Source organism: Oryctolagus cuniculus, chromosome 8 (genome assembly GCF_964237555.1).
Source record: "Oryctolagus cuniculus chromosome 8, mOryCun1.1, whole genome shotgun sequence".
In the NCBI taxonomy this organism is placed as follows: Eukaryota; Metazoa; Chordata; class Mammalia; order Lagomorpha; family Leporidae; genus Oryctolagus; species Oryctolagus cuniculus.
This window is the reverse complement of record NC_091439.1, coordinates 67831170-67852034: the sequence shown is the minus strand read 5'-3', so window position 1 is coordinate 67852034 and position 20865 is coordinate 67831170. Positions and strand designations below refer to the sequence as shown.

The 20865-nt window shown below is 39.1% G+C and overlaps 1 protein-coding gene across 6 annotated transcripts in view; it reads right to left on the bottom strand.

The window, feature by feature from the left end:
- Positions 1-20865, bottom strand: part of STPG2 (sperm tail PG-rich repeat containing 2) — a 604392-nt gene that overhangs the window by 92855 nt on the left and 490672 nt on the right. The gene's annotated exons all lie outside the window — the stretch shown is intronic.

The following is a 20865-nucleotide window of genomic DNA, read 5'->3' as shown; positions in this document are numbered from 1 at the left end:
GAGCTTTTCTCATGACATTTATAAAGACTGTCTTTTATTAAAATTATAATGTGTGGCCCTTAGAGAACACATAAATAAATATGTATTAAAATACATATTTATTTGTTTAGAAATATTTATTGGGCTCCTAATTTGTTCTAGAAATTGGACATAGTCCCAGGAGGTACAATGATAGGCACGGAGGAGATGACTCCTGATCTATAGGGGCTCCCAAGAAGGAGACAAGTTGGCCCAAACAACAAACAGTGTCCTAAAAAACTCTGACTGCTATGTGGAGAACAATACTAGTATGTTTTCATCTGTTACTCAACCTGCCTGGATGAGGCATCTAGTTTTTGAACATTATATTTTCTCAGTTTTAAAATACATTTTTTTCAGTTTTCAAAATCAATATGTACTATACATATATGCATGTATATATTTTACATTATTTGTCATTTATGACATTATTTCACTTTGCAAATATTTTTCTCTTCAGTAATTCTAGGTGTCAACAAGCTATTAGTTTGACAAACTGCATTACCAAATCCATTTCTATTAACCACAAACAATAACTTAAAACGTTTGACCCATGATTAAATTGCAGTTTAAATTGTTAACAACTGAATTAATTTTAATGTTCTACCTTGTTAGTTTTCTTATTTGAAGCTTTCTATTGCTACTTTAACAAAAGACAACATCAAATATGTTTCCTTTATAGATTGCTCACTTATTCAAATAGCTATTACTCATCTACTAAAAATAAGGTGAATAATAGAAGCAGGCTTTCTGAAACTATAAATCAAGGAGAAAGTTTTATAGCTTTGGTATTGCTTACAAATCAATTCCTTAAAGTTGGTCTGCCATTAGTAGCTTTTAAGACTGCCTAGAGCTGTGTCATTCACTGGTATTCTGACACATTAATGCACTAATGGTATGTGCAGGCTGATATAACTTCGCTCAAGTTCTATTACAATAATTATCAGGACCCTTCTATGAGACAAGGAAAGTTAAGCAAGGTGACAAAGAGTGTGTAAATACTCAAGTAGTCCTGAAGCATCCATTTAAAAATGACAGTGAATAATTAAGAAACTATAAAAACACCAAGATAAAACCCATCTGCTGAGAACCCTGTCAGAGGAAACAAACCATGAATAAAAGAGACAGTCACTTACACATGAGGGGAAGTACATTCACGTATTCATTTTCCTTTTATAAAGCAAGGTTAAAAGTTATGACATGATAATGCAAATCACACACTAAAACCTTATGAGTTATTGGCAGTTTTAAGTTAAATGAGGATTCATTTTTAAAGTATGTAATACAGAAAAGTAGAATTGTCAAAACATCATTTCATCTTTAATGGGAAGACATACTCTATTTCTGTGAAAACTATAAGTATTAACATAAATTAGTAAATATGACCCAATCTGGAGTGGGGGTGGGTGGCTATTGGAAATGAGGTACTTAACAATCTGCCTACTCTAGTCTACCACTGCTATTTTACCATAATTTATGAACATTATTCCTCTAAATGAACAAAATTCCTCTAAATAAACTTACAGCTATGTTACTATGTCAAAAATATAAAGTGACTTCCTATTATTTATCACATTAAAAAAAATATTCCCTACCCTGATCCCACCAACCCAGTTAGCAATATTACTTTTTACTTCCAATCTGATGCTAATTGTACCCTTACAAGAGATCAAAACGTTTTCACAGAAGTGCTTTCCACTCTCACTTTCTTCTTATTTTGTGAGCGACCCAGCTTTTAGTAGTACCTTGGTACATCAAGGGACAGTGGAGCCAAAAGCAGAAACATTAAGTTCATAACTTCTAAAAGTTTAAAACCAACAAAGTAATAAAAACAGTGGTTTGGGTTTAATATTGAAGAATTAAAACTAATAATCACAGGATTTCTAATACAGAATAAATAAGAATTTAAAAAGAGAGCATAGGAGGAGATTCCAAAATGGGGGAATAGGGAGGAAGCTTACTGCTCTAGTCTAAGGAAAGATAGTTTAAAAAAAAAAAAAAAAAAAAAAAAAACGTGGAGAGAGCGTAATCTCAGGGAAGATTTAGGGATAAGACTGCAGTGGAAACGCCGTGGAAGTTAGAGGGGCGCTGTGGATCTACATGACGGGTGTGGACATGCAGCACAAGCAGGGACACAACACAGGACCCAAGCAGCAGGGAGCTTCAGCACCAGCTTTGGAGAGTAGGTGAGACCAGACAGAAGCAGCCCAAGCCACTGCTGATAAAGCTGTGGGCTGAGCCTGGCGTGAGTACAGCCTGATGCCTTGTGGGAACATAACAGCTGCAACAGCTTGTGTCTGCATGACCAGCAACCAAAGCTGAGAAGTGATGCCTAAGTCTGGCTCAGGGGACTTAAAGAAGGTTGGGGGACAATGTAGGATTGTGAGGTGTCCCCAGCCTCCCAGCACATCACAGGCTCTGTGGCTTAGGCTGCCTGGGCAGAGTACCCACAGACTGATGGCCCTGGGAGAGTCTCTGCTCTTCTGTGGACAGGATGGACTTGGCAGGGCAGAGTGGATTCTCTGTTACCCATGACTGTAAGAGTCTTTTGTCCTGGGACTGTGGAAACAATGTGGTTGTGTGGGAGGGAGGAAGGTGTGGCTGGGTCTCTGAGCAGTCACTGTGCATGGCTTCATACACCTCACACACTCGGGACTCCCTGATTGCCTGGAGTGAGTCATTGATGCAGGATCCATACTCACACTGAGGACTGCACAAATCTTCTGTGTGGCTCTTGTGGCAGGGCAGATGCATATAGCATCTGAGTATTGGTCGCCTTTGAGGAGAGAAGGGGAGGGTGATACTATGCCATTGGAACTTATGAAATCTTCTCCTCTGATAAAAAAAAAGGAGATAAACTACAACTTGGCTGTCAACTTGGACACTCCAATCAACTTGGAGCACTGAACGGGGTTCCTTGGTAACAGCCATCACATCCTTTTGGGAATAAACTGAAAGAGCAGACATTCCACTAAGCCTCAGAGAAAGTGTCTGTGGATAAAAGCCATCAGAGGAAAAAAAAAAAAAAAAAAGTAACTGCACAAATGCCTAAAAATAAACACAAAATTTCAAGAAACAGGAATAAGGAAGAAAACATGACACCATCAAAGGAACTCAACAAATCATCAATATTAGAATGTAAAGATGAAGAGATTCATGAAACGCTGGAAATGGAATTCAAAAGATGAATCATAGGATTACTCAGAAGCAAATCCATGTTTAGGACTACTGGCACATATTTATTTGTGATCCATAACTTCCATAGCTGCCCCCGTCTTCATATAACTTTCTCTTCTGTGAATTTGCAGTATTTCCCCTGCCTTCCTTATTTAAAATATAATTAACTTCTGCTATGATCTGAATAGGACATGGTTCCCATTCTCATATAGATGGTTAATTCCCAAAGTCACAGACTGATGTAATGAAAGAGTGGAAGCTAGATGCAATCATAGTGTTTAAGAGTTGTGCCTGGTCAGAGGTCTGTAGAATATTGGTGACATTTGCTTGAAAGAAGTTTGATTATAAAAGCCCAAATCTGGCTCAGTTGCCCTTTCTGTTCCCTGGCTCATCATGTGACTTTTCCTTCACATACTCCTCATCACCATCCTTTGGTGTCACTCAATGGCTAAACAAATGTGGCTCACCTGATTGTGAACTTTGAACTGTCTCAAACCATGAGCTGAAATAAGCCTCCTTCTTTCGTAAGTAGCCTATCTCAGTTTTAGATTAAGTGATAAAATCTAACTGATGCAATTGCATTTATAGCACAACCTGACAAACCAGAATGATTCCCTCATCTCAAGATGGTTAAACATATCTGCAAAGCCTTTTGCATATCAGGTGACACTGACAATTCTTACTCAATAGGACATGCTTTCTTCTATGGGAATTATTGTCCAGGCTATCCCAAATGGTAAACATCATTACTTTAAAATATTTTACTTAAGATCCATAAGTTATTGAATTCACTGGTACAAAAGAACTGTTTTTTTACTTCATATGATGGAATCAATTTATTTTCAGTTTTTCATTGTGAATATTACATATTGTCTTTCAATAATTACAGTCAACGTAGGTATAATTTGGTACTTGGTTGGAAAGGAAATACAGATCACTGAATTTATCTTTCATGCCACAATAATGTGTATTGTCCTATTATTACTTATATAACAAAGAAAAATCTTTGACAAAATTAAAAAAGAGAGTATAGAAGAGATGGTAGTAGTGGGAACATGCATTTTGCCTAGGAAGAAGGCTGAATCCCATAACGTAGTACAGCTTTTGTCTAGACTGTTGAGGAACAGTTCTCTTAGTTTTCTGATTCCATTCTTTCTTTTTTTTCTTTCTCTGACTAAACCGGAGAGGGAGGAGAAAGGTGGAAGCAGTGGGTGGGAGGGCGGGTACCGTGGGAAGAATCACTGTGTTCCTAATGTTGTATTTATGAGATACATAAAAACTGAAACATGCCCATCAGACACTACAGGGCCCATATTGCCATAATGAAGGATGTTGCAGAGGAAAGTGGGTGGGATCAAACGCAGATGTAGATAGTTCTGCAAATGCAAGCACAAAGACATGAGCTCAGTCAAGAATGTACTAACTCAGTAAATGACAGCTCAGAATAGAAGATGGCATTAAAGCAAATATCATGTTACATATTCAGGCAAAACACTGCACAGCTGGGAATGTAGATTATTCCAGAAAGAATGAGAGAATAGAAAAAAAAGAGAATGAAAGGAAAGGGAAAGGGAATAAGAGAGAGAACAAAGAGGAAAGAGGAATAGGGATGGGGAAATCATGAAATAAGTTGAAAAATCAGACTCTTGAATGAGAGTACCAGACTGTAACTTCCAGTTCTATCCTATTTGCTGCATAAGTTTGAAATTTTGTGTGCTTCAGTGTCCTTATCTGTAAAATACAAATAACAGTGCCTAATTCATAGAGATGCTATGAAATTAAATAAATATGTATTGGAAACAAATAAAGCATAAAAACAAGAGGAGAGGACGTTCTGAATAAGGACAATGGGATGGTTATGGTATTTCCAGGTAACAAATAAAGGCAGTTGGCTGAAGTGCAAAAATTGTATGGAGATTGCAACAAGTAGAAACTGGGGTATTAGAAGGGAATCCAATTTTAAAAGGACAGCACAAGGATTGAGGTCTAGGTCCTGTATCCTAAACATAGAAAGTCTAGTTCAAGTAAGTATGATCAATGCATGAAAAAATGAACACTGAGAAGTCAATAAAGGACCTTAAATAGGAGAAAATTTGAATAAAGAACTACATTTTGGAAAAGTACCATAAAAAGATTGAGAAAGACAGACAAGGTTGAAAGAAATTGATAGAAGATAAACATATTTTTTCATAATAATATACTAAGAACATTGACAGACAGTGACACTAAAAATACAAAGGAATTCATCATTAGAAATCTCAATCAGGGATGGGGCCAACAGTGTGGCACAGTGGGTTAAACCACTCCCTGCAATGCCAGGATCCCATATGGACACCTGTTTGAATCCCAGCTGCTTCACTTTCTATCCAGCTCCCTGCTAACGAACCTAGTAAAGCACAGATGGCCCAAGAATTTGGGCCGCTGTACCCAAGTGGGAGTCACAGATGAAGCAACTAACGCCTGGCTTCAACCTGGCCCAGACCTGGCCACTGCAGCCATTTGAGGAGTGATCAGCGGATGGAAGATTCTCCCTCCCTCCCTCCATTCCCTCCCCGTCTCCTCTCTCTTGGTGTTTCTCCCTCTCTCTGTAACTCTGCCTTTCAAATTAATAATAAGTGAATCTTAAAATAATGACCAAAGAATCTAAATCAGAAAAAATTATAGTCATCCCTCAATATACACGAGAGATTGGTTCCAGAAATTCTCATGGATATTAAAACTTATGGCTACTCAAGTCTCAGATAAACTGGGACAGTATTTGTAGGTAATCTGGGCATAGCCTCTCATAACTGTAAACCATTACTTGTAATACCTAATAAAATGTAAATAATATGCATACAGTTGTTATAAGTTTTGAAGAATCATGTCAAGGAAAAAGTCTGTACATGTTCAGGACAGACAGAATTTATTTCTTCAGCACATTTTCAAGCAAACTTTTGCTGAAACCATCAAAGGGGAACACAGACATATAGTGAGTTGAATATACAACAACAACAATGCTGTGAAAAACCATTTACCCCCAAACAGTGTTAGATCCATATACTGAAAAGAAAAACAAAAGGAAAATAAAAGAACTACTCTGCTGAACACTGAAGATATATTTGCGCTTACATAAAGTTCTTAAATAAGCTTATACAATAAGCCTATATATTGTATATTACAACTAGCTTTTACAAATACCCAAGTCAATAGTATGATTGTTCCAATCTCTATTTGTGAATTCTGTATGACTGAATGAATAAATCAGAAATTCAAATCCTAACCACCTTTGAAAATTACATTGAATTTTCATCATAATATTTAGTCACATGGAATTAAATTATGGCCTTGTTAATTTCCCCTGCTTATACACTGGTTATACAATCTTTTTCAGTTCCTAATCCAGAATATTAGGAAATGCTATCAAACCTGCTAAGAAAGTTTTCGGTTTGTGCTCCAGAGAAGACAATTTTTCAGAAAAAATGATTGTACTGTTTCCACAGAACTATTGTGAAATTAATTAATTAATCTTTATGGGCACTTACAAGAAACACAATTATTGTTTATCTTCTTAGAATGGTTCTATACAAATAATAGAAATTTAATAATAAATTCACTGTATGTAAATGTAAAAGTAACCAATAACGTCAAGTAATAGTTTTAAAAGTTTGCATAGGATGTACAAATATGAAACAAAAATAATAAATATGATCTTTTACACTTTGTGTTGCTGTGTGGGTGCAAACTGATGAAATCTTTACTTAATATATACTAAATCGATCTTCTGTATATAAAGATAATTGAAAATGAATCTTGGCCGGCACCGCAGCTCAATAGGCTAATCCTCCACCTAGCGGCGCCAGCACACAGGGTCTTAGTCCCAGTCGGGGCGCCGGATTCTGTCCCAGTTACCCCTCTTCCAGGCCAGCTCTCTGCTGTGGCCAGGGAAGGCAATGGAGGATGGCCCAAGTGCTTGGGCCCTGCACCCCATGGGAGACCAGGAGAAGCACCTGGCCCCTGGCTTCAGATCAGCGCGGTGCACCGGCTGCAGTGCGCTGGCTGCGATGGCCATTGAAGGGTGAACCAACGGCAAAGGAAGACCTTTCTCTCTGTCTCTCTCTCTCTCTCACTATCCACTCTGCCTGTCAAAAAAAAAAATGAAAAGAAAAGAAAATTAATCTTGATGTGAATGGAATGGGAGAGGGAGTGGGAGATGGGATGATGGGATGGGTGCTAGTGGGAGGGAAATTATGGGAGGGGAAGCCTTTGTAATCCGTAAACTGTACTTTGGAAATTTATATTTACTAAATAAAAAAAAGAAAACCAAGGGCAAGACTTCAAGATGTTGAAGTAGGCTATGATTTCTTGGATAGGACCCCAAAAGTAAATAGATAAAAAAGATGTGGTATATACACACAATGGAACACTATCCAGCCATTAAAAAAATGGATCTTATAATTTTAACAAAATAGATGCAAATGGAGGACATCACACTGAGTGAAATAAGCCAGAAAGACAAATACCGTATGTTCTCCCTCATTTGGGAAGCAAAATAAAATTCAATGTGAACACAGAATGTTGAGTACTAGAGACTGGGAGGGATGGGGAGGATAGAAGGAATTTGGAAAACAAATAGGGGAAGCTGGATGTGGTTCATTAATTGCAAAAACATACAATGCTAATATGAGATGTTAATAAAAGAGAAATATGGGTATTGGGTATACATAAAAATAGATAAGTATGGGTTCAAACTATTCTTTCTTTTTTATTTATTTGAAAGAGTGATAGTGAAAGAGAAAATGAGAGAGAGGGAGGGAGGAAGAAAGGGGGAGGGGGAGAGAGAGAGAGAGGAGAGAAGTATCTTACATCCACTGGTTTACTGCCAAAATACCAACAATAGCCAAGGCTGTTCCAGGCCAAAGCCATGAGCCCAGCTCTGGGTGTCTTATGTGAATAGCAGGAACCTAAGTACTTGGGCCATTATCCCCTACCTCCCAGAAGGCATTAGCAGGAAGATGATCAAATACAAAGGGGCTGGGACTCTAAACAGGTGTTTCAATCTGGGATGGAGCGGCCCCAGTGAGTGACAGCTTAACCTATTGCATCACAATTTTCTGCCTCCAAATTTTTCTTTAAAATAATCAGTTATGATTTCTGGAATTAGATCTATACTTTTGATATTTACATTGTTAAAGTTTATTTCTATAGTATTTTATATGTGATATTCAAATCTTTACATTCAGATAAAGAAATACATGTTTACTTCACTGTTACCATTTACATTATTTAAAGTACACTGAAAAGAATAAAACTAAATATATCATTTCCCCATGTCTTCCATGATGACTGAGGCATTTGAGAAGGTTTTTTAACCTCTAAATTATCACTAATTTTTGACCACACAAAAACCAACTGATTTAACACAAGCTCAACAACTCAGAAGTAGTGAATTAAAAACTTGAAAGATCAAAGCAGACATTTAGCCAGAGGCAGATATGCCCATGTCCCACTTTGGATGCCTGAGAATGATCCCTGGCCCCAGCTCCTGACTCCAGCTTCCTGCTAATACAGACCCTGGGAGCCAGTGATGATGGCTTAAATGATTTAGTTGCTGCTACCCACATGGGTGACCTGGATTGTGTTCCTGCTGTCAGCTTTGACCCAACCCAGACCCAGTCATTATGAGGACTTGAGGAGTGAGTCAGCAAATGTATGGCTCTCTCCATTTCTGTCTCTTTGCCTCTGAAATAAATAATTGCTTTTTCTTTCAATTAGGGATTAAGGAAATTTAAAAAGTTGGCTACACCAATCCATGAATTTAAATGATTGGGAACCACCACAAAGTAAATTGTCCAGGATGCTATATATATAGAACTAGAGCCAGGACTAGAAGCAACATTTCCCAATGCCTAGAGTTGTGCTTCTCTGTATACCAACCAAGATCTCACAAATGGGTACATGAGAAAATCAGTTAATGTGCCTGGGATACCATGAGATTAATATGGAAGTGATATGGGTATTAACAACAATCACAAAGACTCATTAATGCTTTATGTTATTTAACATTCTTTGGAAGAGTTTCTGAAAAATTAAACTAGAATCTCATCTTCAACAGAAATATACCTGTGTTCTACTTTGCTCATATATGATTTATGCCAGATTATAATAAAAAATTAAAATAATATCAATATACATGCACAAATAGTCTAGACCAGTATGCTAACAATGAAAACAAGATGAATTGAAATTTACTTTAAAGAAAATATTTTAAATATCCAAACTTATTTCATCATTTTAAAAAGTATGTTAAAAAACAAGATACTAGTGCTGGTGTAGCATAATGGTTAAAGCCACTGGCTGTGATGCTTGCATCCCATATGGATAGCAGTTACTGTCCTGGCAGCTCCACTTTTGATCCAGCTCCCTGCTAATGGCATGTGAAAAGCAGCAGAAGATGGCCCAAGTATTTGGGCCCCTATATTCCCATGGAATAATCAGATGAAAGTCCTGGATCCTGGTTCCTTGCTTTGGCTTGGCCAAGAGCTGGCCATTGTGACCATCTAGGGAGTGAACCAGCAGATGGAAGTTCTGTATATTATTTAATACAATATTAATATATGTAATATTAATACAAAATTAATCTAATTCAATACAATATTAATATAATAAATTAATTATTTAATATAATATGATGATATTACCAAAAATGAGTTATCAAGGTTAAAAATACTAGTGTAACTGTAAAAACTTTTTCATGATTTTTTCTTCCACTGAAGAGTAATAGAGAACTGTTTCTTTTTTAGGATACTGAGGAATTTTTTTTTCAGTTTTCAGAATAAATTTTATAATTTTATGTAGACAAACACTATTCTCAATATTTTACAATGTAATAATAGCATAGTAAACAATGTTAGAGTTAATTTTACTCTATGCAATATCCTTTAAAGATTTATTTATTTATTTGAAAGGTAGAGTTACAGAGAGGCAGAGGCAGAGAGAGAAATGTCTTCCATTTGGTTCACTCCCAAACGGCAGCAACAGCCGGAGCTATGCTGATCTGAAGCCAGGAGCCAAGAGCTTCTTCTTGGTCTCCCATGCAGATGCAGGGGCCCTAGTGTCTGGGCCATATTTTTCTGCTTTTCCAGGCCATAGCAGAAAGCTGTATTGGAAGTGGAGAAGCTGGGAATCGAACCAGCACCCATAAGAGATGTCAGCACTGAAGGTAGCGGCTTTACCCTCTAGTCCACACAGCTGGCCCCCTACAATAATATTTACTTATTTGAAGTCTGTGGGGAGCAACCCGGACTAGACTAAGTTACTGGAATTAAGACTTATTCTATGCATCTGCTCTCCCACAATATGGCGCTGAGAAGGGAGTAACAACTTCTACCCAGCTGCCTCCAGTTCAACCAATAAACAGCAGAACCTGCTCCTGATTGGAGGAGAGCAGCGTACTCGGCGTGTGGGTACAGAGTTGGGATTGGTGGAAGAGGACTATAAAGGAGGAGAGAGACAACATGCACGAGGAACATCTAAGGGGAACATCTATCTGAAGGAACACCTGTGCAGCCCCCGAGAGAGCCGGCCGGCGATGTGCCGCTCCCCCGCGGAAGTGGGGAATGTGGCAGGGGGAACCACCCTTCCACGGAGGTGGAAGGGACAGTAGCCAACCCGGGAAGAACCAGCAGCAAACCCGGGGAGGGCCGAGCAGACAAAAGAACAACGCAGGGTCCTGTGTCGTTCCTCCACGAAGAGGGGGAGCGACATAATGGTGCCGTGACTCGGATATGAAGCCTAGGCAGGGTTTAGTGTCATTCCTCCACAAAGAGGGGGAGCGACATAATGGTGCCGTGACTCGGATAGGAAACTTAGGAGGGAAGAAACGGGAAGAAGTGGAAAATACCGGAGAGAGAGACTAGCAAAGAGCCTAGGGAAAAGCCGGACAGAAAAGGTGCCGGAAGAAGCTATCGAAAGCCTAGGCATGGACTCGGATATGGACTGTGGGAAAGAAGTTAGGATTTAAAGTGAAAGCAAGAAGAAACTTAGACTCAGATACGGACTGCAGGTTGAAAGTGAAAGTGAAACCTATAAGAAACTTAGACTTGGATACGGACTGTGGGGAGAGGCCAGGAGAAATGAGGGAGGAATATTGTTGGAAGAAAACTTAGGGAAACATACCGGGTAGAGAAAAATGTTAGGGAGGATGAAGCCGCGAGTGCAGGCTGAGGCGGAGACGGAAGCCATCTTGGAATTCTTCAAGTCAGCCCGGGGAGCAAAAGGCGAAAATCTGGAACCAGAGGCAGAGACGTGGGCCACCAGGTTGGAATTCGCCAGGTTAGTCCGGGGAACTTGGACTGAATACCGGTGGTGGCGGAAACGTGAGCTGTGCTGTGTGACTCGTGGAAGCCGCCGCGCACAGAGAGAGCGCGTGGGGCACAAGTAGATAGGGAACCCGGGGCTAGCGCGAGGCCGTGGTGCGGACGCAAAGGGGCGCGGAGACCGCGGAGTGCGCATGCGAAGCCGGGAAGCTGTGCAGATGAGAGAAGCGCAGGCTGAAGCGGCTCAGAGCCGGGAAGCCGCCGAGAAGCAGCCTCGGGGCGGGCGCCGGAAAGCCGCAGGGATAAGAGAAACAGAAGTTTAGAAGTAAAATGAGAGAAATAGGAATGCTGGCAGATAGAAGTAAAATAGGAGAAATAGGAATGCCCGGAGATAGAGAAATAGAGAAAAATAAGGCCTTCCCTCAACATGGCAATGAGAGAGCTTGGATTCGGTCTGCCTGATTAGGGAGGTGGTGAGCACCTGCGGGCGGCTAGCAGCTTATGCGCTGCAGGTCACCGAAGACAGGCACGAATTAACATCAATAAGTCTCCCCACAATACCGCAATGAGAAGGCTTGGATTCGGTCTGCCTGATTAGGCGATAAGCACCAGCAGGCAGCTCGACCAGAGTATGAGCTGCAGGTCACCAAAGATAGGCATGAACGAACACCAATAAGTCTCCCCACAATACGGCAATGAGAAGGCTTGGATTCGGTTTGCCTGATAGGGCTTGTAAGCACCTGCAGGCAGTTCTAGCAGAGCAGAGCATGCGCTGCAGGGCACCGAACACAGGCACGTATCAGCGCCTAAAAACCTCCTCACAACATGGCGAAGAGAGGACCCGGATTCGGTTTGCCTGATTGGTAGGGCTTGTAAGCACCTGTGGGCAACTCTAGCAAGCAGAGCAGAGTGTGTGCCACGGGGCACCGAAGACAGGCGCGTATCAACGCCAAAAATAAAAAGAAAGGGGGATCTGTGGGGAGCAACCCGGACTAGACTAAGTTACTGGAATTAAGACTTATTCTATGCATCTGCTCTCCCACAATATGGCGCTGAGAAGGGAGTAACAACTTCTACCCAGCTGCCTCCAGTTCAACCAATAAACAGCAGGACCTGCTCCTGATTGGAGGAGAGCAGCGTACTCGGCGTGTGGGTAGCAGAGTTGGGATTGGTGGAAGAGGACTATAAAGGAGGAGAGAGACAACATGCACGAGGAACATCTAAGGGGAACATCTATCTGAAGGAACACCTGTGCAGCCCCCGAGAGAGCCGGCCGGCGATGTGCCGCTCCCCCGCGGAAGTGGGGAATGTGGCAGGGGGAACCTCCCTTCCATGGAGGTGGAAGGGACAGTAGCCAACCTGGGAAAAACCAGCAGCAAACCCGGGGAGGGCCGAGCAGACGAAAGAACAACGCAGGGTCCTGTGTCGTTCCTCCATGAAGAGGGGGAGCGACAGAAGTCAGTATCTTAACACATTTGAAGTTATCTGAAGTTAATATCTTAACATATACTTACTTTGGAGACCACTACCAAGAGACCAAGATTTGCATAATTTATACCACAAATTTTACAAGGCAAAGCTGACAAATCATCCCACAGAGGATATACCATCTTTGTCTAATCATAACAAACTTATCCAGAAAACATGTCTGATTCAAACATACACAAGTACAGATAGAGTTGTTAGGAAGTTGTCTTACATATGAACACCAAAGGTTTAAATTAGACTGGCAGAGGCTTTGGTTGGACAAATGAAAAAATAAATAAATGAAATATGTGTTTTGCCTGGAGTAGTTTTAAACTGAAGGACGGTGGTTTGACTTCTATACAAAAGCTGAAACATTCTTGTCACAAGGAAGTAGTTTGGAGCAAATACTCATTAATAAGTCTTCTCAGCTATGAAATTACAATTTTAATTTCTTGAATTATCATATAGTCTTGTACCTCCCAAGGTGTTTGTCACATGTGAATGGAAGTGTTTCTTCCCCTATGGAGTAGATCCTTAAAGCAGTCAGCAAGTCAAACAAGTTAAAATGTCATTCTGTTTTAAAGTTACAACTTTAATATAATGAAAAGCATTTTCATCTACTGTATAAATAGCACCAGGTATCTGACATTTTCATACTGTTATATGGCTTTATATACATGACCTGAAATATTCAAGAAATTTAGTTTACTATGTTAGAAGATTGGACAACATTTAGGAGCTTTAATATCAGATTTGGATTGTAATACAGGCTCCTCTACTTATCCACTGGGTAAAATTTTAAATATATAATCTCATTTTCATCATCCACAAAAATGGGGACAATATCTACACATCCTAGCATAGTCATAATGATAAAGTATACAATAGCTATTATATAAATGCCTGGCAAACACATAATAGACGACCAACAAATATGAGTTCTCTTTTGTACTATACATCCCATATTATTTCAAGATGGGGCTACCTAAAATGCAACTTGTGATTATTAGCAATGGGGAGCAGTAAAGAATGAATGAATGAATGAATGATCAAAATTGTTCTGCTTGGCAGTATTCAAAGAAATGAATCTTTAGTAGAAAAAATATTTATCAATATCAGTATAATTTGCTATGTAATTATTTGATTTCCAACCAGACACCAGTGTAAAAATGGAGATGTTATGTAAACATTGTTTAATATTAGAAAACATATTGGGTAGTGAATGTGTCCTTTAGCCAAATCCATAAAAATCTATCAAAGCAGTCACTAGGTAGCATCACGCCCCAGTTTCCTAGCCTCCTTCCCTTGGCCTAAATTTTCTTGCCCTGCTTTTTGATAGCACTAAAATTCACTCACTGAATGGAGGAAGTGATAGCCAACTCTACAGTGCTCTAATTTATTTCTCCAGTGGACAACATGTTGAGGGCCAGGACTGTCTCAAGGAAGTTTGTTTATGGGAGTTCCAGGCCCAAAGCAGAAAGTAACTCTAACATTAGCATGTAGCCCCCAGACTGACTGAAACCAACTTGACCATCATAAACCTTATCTGAAGAGAACAGCACTGTTGACCAACCAGACACTTGGACAAAAGCTGAACCTGTAACCAGACCAAATAACCACTGTGTCTTCATAGCCCCTATCACTGGCTAGAGGCCAACATGCAGCTGTCCTTGTTCTTTCTTTGTTCCTCTTATTCTTTATGCCTTACTTCTAGCCTCCTTAAAATTTCCAAAACACCATTATCCAAGAGGATGGTAGTTCTGGAGACATGAGTGTGCTACTCTTGATTCAGCACTCTTTTTTTTTTTTTTTTGGACAGTGAAATTATATCTTTAATTTTCACTTTCATAATCAGTAATGATGTTTAGCATTTTTGGCAAAATTTCCAACAAATTAGTTTGCTCATGTTTTAAATTGTGTTATATTTTCTACTCATTAACATATTTTTTAACTTTTAATTAATAAATATAAATTTCCAAAGTACAGCTTTTGGATTATAGTGGCTTTTTCTCCCCATAACCACTCTCCACCTGCATACATCCCATCTCTGACTCCCTCTCACATCCCATTCTTCATCAAGATTCATTTTCAATTCTCTTTATATACAGAAGATAAATTTAGTATATATTAAGTAAAGATTTAAACAGTTTGCACCCACACAGAAACAAAAGTATAAAGTACTGTTTGAGTATTAGTTATAGCATTAACTTACATGGTACAACACATTAAGGACAGAGATCCTACATGAGGAGTAAGTGCACAGTGATGCCCATTGTTGATTTAACAATTGACACTCTTATTTATGATGTCAGTAATCACCCTAGGCTCTTGTCATGAGCTGTCAATGCTATGGAAGCCTCTTGAGTTTGCCAACTCTGATCTTATTTAGACAAGGTCATAGTCAAAGTGGAAGTTCTCTCCTCCTTTCAGAGAAAGGTATCTTTCTCTTTGATGGCCCATTCTTTCCACTGGGATCTCACTCACAGAGATCTTTCATTTAGGTCATTTTTTTTGCCACAGTGTCTTGGCTTTCCAAGCCTAAAATACTCTCAGATCCGAATGCCTTAAGGGCTGATTCTGAGGCCAGAGTGCTGTTTAGGACATCTTCCATTCTATGACTCTGCTGTGTATCCCGCTTCCCATGTTGGATTGTTCTCTCCCTTTTTAATTCTATCAGTTAGTATTAGCAGACACTAGTCTTGTTTATGTGATCTCTTTGACTCTTAGATCTATCATTATGATCAATTGTGAACTGAAATTGATCACTTGGACCAGTGAGATGACATTGGTACATGCCTCCTTGATGGGATTGAATTTGAATCCCCTAGCACATTTCTAACTCTACCATTAGGGGTAAGTTCGAGTGAGCATGTGCTGAACTGTACATCTCCTCCCTCTCTTATTCCCACTCTTATATTTAACAGGGATTGCTTTTCAGGTACATTTAAACATCTAAGAATAATTGTGTGTTAATTAAAGAGTTCAGCCAATGGTATTAAGTAGAACAAAACAATACTAAAAGGAATAAAATAGTAAGTTGTTCCTCGACAGTCAGGACAAGGGCTGATCAAGTCATTGTTTCTCATAGTGTCCAATTCACTTCTACAGGTTTCCTTTTAGGTGCTCAGTTAGTTGTCACTGATCAGGAAGAACATATGATATTTGTCCCTTTGGGACTGGCTTATTTCACTCAGCATGATGTTTTCCAGATTCTTCCATTTTGTTGAAAATGACAGGATTTCATTGGTTTTTTACTGCTGTATAGTATTCTACAGAGTACATGTCCCATAATTTCTTTTTTTTTTTTTTTTGGACAGGCAGAGTGGACAGTGAGAGAGACAGAGAGGAAGGTCTTCCTTTTCCATTGGTTAACCCCCCAATGGCTGCTGTGGCCAATACACTGTGACCGGTGCACCATGCTGATCTGAAGGCAGGAGCCAGGTGCTTCTCCTGGTCTCCCATGGGGTGCAGGGCCCAAGCACTTGGGCCATCCTCCACTGCTCTCCTGGGCCACTGCAGAGAGCTGGAAAGAAGAGGGGCAACACAGGGACAGAATCCGACGCCCTGACCAGGACTAGAACCCGGTGTGCCAGTGCCACAGGTGGAGGATTAGCCTATTAAGCCACGGCGCCCACCCCCAAAATTTCTTTATTCAGTCTCCTGTTGATGGGTATTTAGGTTGATTCCAGATCTTAGCTATTGTGAATTGAGCTGCAATAAACATGGAGGTGCAGATAGCTTTTTTATTTGCCAATTTAATTTCCTTTGGGTGAATTCCAAGGAGTGGGATGGCTGGGTTGTATGGTAGGGTTATATTCAGGTTCCTGAAGAATTTCCAAACTGACTTCCATAGTGGCTTTACCAGTTTGCTACTACTCTTGTAGTAATTTTTGATGACTCTTTATTTCTGTGGTGTCTGTTGTTACATTCCCTTTTTCACCTATGATTTTATTGATTTGGGACTTTTCTTTTTTTAGTTAGTTGGGCCAATGGAGTGTCAATTTTATTTTTTCAAAAAACCAGCTCCTCATTTGGCTGATTTTTTGTAATTTATTTGAATCCTGTTGTTTTCTTCTCTGGTTTTAATTATTTCTCTTCTCCTACTAGATTTGGGTCTGGTTTGCTGCAGTTTTCAGCATCCTTGAGATGCATTGATAGCTCATTTATTTGGTGCCTTTCCAATTTCTTGATGTAGGCACCTATTGCTATAAACCTTCCTCTTAACACTGCTTTTGATGTATACCATAAGTTTTGATATATTGCATTGTTATCCTCACTTACTTCCAGTTTTTAACTTTTCTTTTTATTTCTTCTATGACCCAGTGATCATTCAAGAGCATGTTGTTCAGTCTCCATGTGTTTTCATAGGGATTCCTGAGTTGTTAATTTCCAGTGGTGGTCTGAGAAGATGCATGATATGATTTTGATTCTTTTGAATTTGCTGAGACTTTCTTTATGACCCTGTATGTGGTCAGTCCTAGAGTATGTTCCATGTACTGCTGAGAAGAATGTGTATTCCTTAAGTGTGGATGAAAAGTTCTGTAGATAGCTGGTATATCTATATGGTCTGCAGTGTCGATTAAATCTGCTATTTCTTTGTTGATCTTCTGTCTGGTTGATCTGTCTATTGCTGAAAGTGGAGTATTTATATCCCCCAATACTATTCTATTGGATTCTAAATCTCCCTTTAAGTTTCTTAACATATCTTTTAAATAAACTGGTGCCCTGTAATTAGGTGCATATACGTTTATAATATCCCGTTGGATTGATCGCTTAATCATTATTTAGTGCCCCTCTTTGTCTCTCGTAACAGTTTTTGTGTTAATGTCTATTTTGTCTGTTAATAAGATGACTATGTAGGCTCTTTTTTCATTTCTGTTGGCATGGTATATCTTTTTCCAACCTTTCACTTTCAGTCTGCATGCATCTTTGTTGGAAAGATGTGTTTCTTGTTAGCAGCAAGTAGATGGGCTTTGTTTTTTAATCCATTCAGCCAGTCTGTGTCTTTTAACTGGAGAGTTGAGGCCATTAACATTCAATGTGACTTCCGATAAGTAGTGACTTCACCCTGCCATTTTTCTAAAGATATTTCTAATATATGTTTTGAACTTCCTATGACCTTTTACTGAGAGCTTTTCTTCCTTTACCTTCTTTCGTATTGATGGCTGTGTTTCTGTGTGTAATGCATGTTTAAGCAACTTTTGAAGGACTGGACAAGTGGTGACAAATTCTTTCAAATTTATGTTTGCTATGAAAGGTCTTTATTTCACCTTCTTTCACAAATGAGAGCCTTGCAGGATATAATATTCTGGGACGGCTTTTTTTTTCTCTTAGTACTTGGGCTATATCTTGCAACGATTCCCTTCTAGCATGTAGGGTTTCTGATGAGAAGTCTGCTGTGAGTCTAATTGGAGATCATCTGAGAGTAACCTGACTTTTCTCTCTTACATATTTTAGAATCTTTTCTTTATGTTTCACTGTGATGAATTTGATTACAATGTGTTCTGGTGAGGATCTCTTTTGGTCAAGTTTATTGGGGGTTCTGTGTGCTTCCTCTACTTGGATGTCTCTTTTCTTCTCCAAACCCAGGAAGCAGACGGTCCACTTAAATTAGCGTCATAGCATAACGAGAAAATCCTTCACAGTAAGAAAAAAAAGAAGAAACCAAAGAATATATCCATAATGCCAAACAACAATTGCAAAAACCAAGGAAACAAGAACAAGGACGACATTATGATGCTTGCAAATGAACATGACACTCCAATACAAGATTATGAAGATGATGAGATATAAGAAATGCAAGATGGAATTCAAAAAATATATGATAAGAACAGTTAGAAGTTATCAAACACAAATACATGAACTACAGATACCCATACAGGCCAGGACAGAAAATCTCTCTCATGAAAATGAAATCTTAAGGAGGAATCAAAATGAAATGAGAAATTTAGTAGAACATGAAATTGAGATATTGAAGAGAAACCAAATTGAAATGCAGAATTCAATAGAAAAAATGAAAAACACATTTGAGAGCCTTAAATAGAATCAGTGAGGTAGATGACAGAATATAGGGCATAGAAGATAGAACACAGAAAAGTATACAGTCAAACCAAAGAAAAGAAGAGGAAATTAGAAATCTAAAAAATATCGTTGAGAATCTACAGGATACTATTAAAAACCCAACATTTGGGTTCTATAAATTCTTGAAGGCTGGAGAGAGAGAAAGGATTAGAAGGCCTTTTTAGTGAGATTCAGCACTCTTTTTAAAAACCAATTTTCAGTCATATCCTCTCCATGCTGATACAAATCCCTTATTACATCCAATAAAATTCATAAGCATTCATTCATTTACTTGGGATCTATTATGTAGCCACTGTACTCCACTGTACTCCAGTAACAAATACAGACACACATTTTGAATGCCATAGAACTTAAAGTGAAAGACATAAGTGAGATCAAACTAATCGCACAATTGAGTTTATAATTAATGCTTCAGATAAGATATCTGGATATCTAAAGGGGAAATAAGATGTGGGTTTCACACCAGAAGGAAGGCTTTCTGAATAAAGACAGTTTTGCTGATCAACCATCCAACAAACTGATAAAATCTGGGTCACAGGGTAGACAATGGAGATGTTAAATGAACATCATAGCATACTAGGAAAGTTGAACTATAGCAAAAAAATTAAGAGTTCAATTTATGGGGTTGGCACTATGGCATTGTGGGGCATAGAAGACTAAGTCTCCATTCGTGGCCCAGGCATCGCACATGGGTACCGGTGTGTGTCCTGACTACTTCTCCTCCAATCCAGCTTTCTACCTAAGGCTTGAGAAAGCAATAGAAGATAGCCCAAGTGTTTGGGCCCCTGCACCCATGTGGGAGACTTCAAAGAAGCTACTGGCTCTTGGCTTCAGATTAGCCTAGCTCTGGCTTTTGTCACTTGGGGAGTGAACCAACTGATGGATGATCTTTCTGTCTCTCTCTTTTCCCTCTGTCTGTAACTTTACTTCTCAAATAAACAAATACATAAATAAAATAGTTCAATTTATTTTACAATACAAATGCTAGCAAAATATGGAGAAAAGGAAATTAAAATAAACTTGGATACCTGTTGTTTAATATGCCTAATTCATTAGCACTATAATCACCTCTTTAGTAATCTTGTTCAATAAATCTGTAAGCTTATCAACACCATATATGTATCTTCTGTTTTTTGTTTTTTTTTTGACAGGTAGAGTTATAGATAGTGAGAGAGAGAGAGACAGAGAGAAAGGTCTTTCTTCTGTTGGTTCACCCACCAAATGGCCGCTACGGCTGGCGCTGCGCTGATCCGAAGCCAGGAGCCAGGTGCTTCTTCCTGGTCTCCGATGCGGGTGCTGGAGCCCAAGCACTTGGACCATCCTTCACTGCTCTCTGGGGCCACAGCAGAGAGCCAGACTGGAAGAGGAGCAACTGGGACTAGAACCTGTGCCTATATGGGATGCTGGCTCCACAGGTGGAGGATTAACCAAGTGAGCCACAGCACCAGCCCCAATATATGTATCTTCTTTTGTAAAGCACCTGTTCAAATATTATATATAGTTTTATTAACTTTATTAATTTATTTTTGAGTTATACGTAATGTTTTTCCTATCTGGACAGATTTTCCCAATCCCACATTCCAGAGATTTTCTCCTTAGACTTCTAGAATTTGTATACTGTTAACTCTCATATTTAAGTTTGTAATCTGCTTCAAGTTAAATTTTATATAATTTTCCTTTCCTGATAGTTCTTTGCACATATTTATTGAGTTATACCATCTGCATAGATTACTATTTAGACAAAGACTCAAGTGACCCTTTTGCAAACTTTTCAGCTCTTTCTGTCCATAGCTTGCTCCTCTCCAGTTCTCTGACTCTCCTGTTC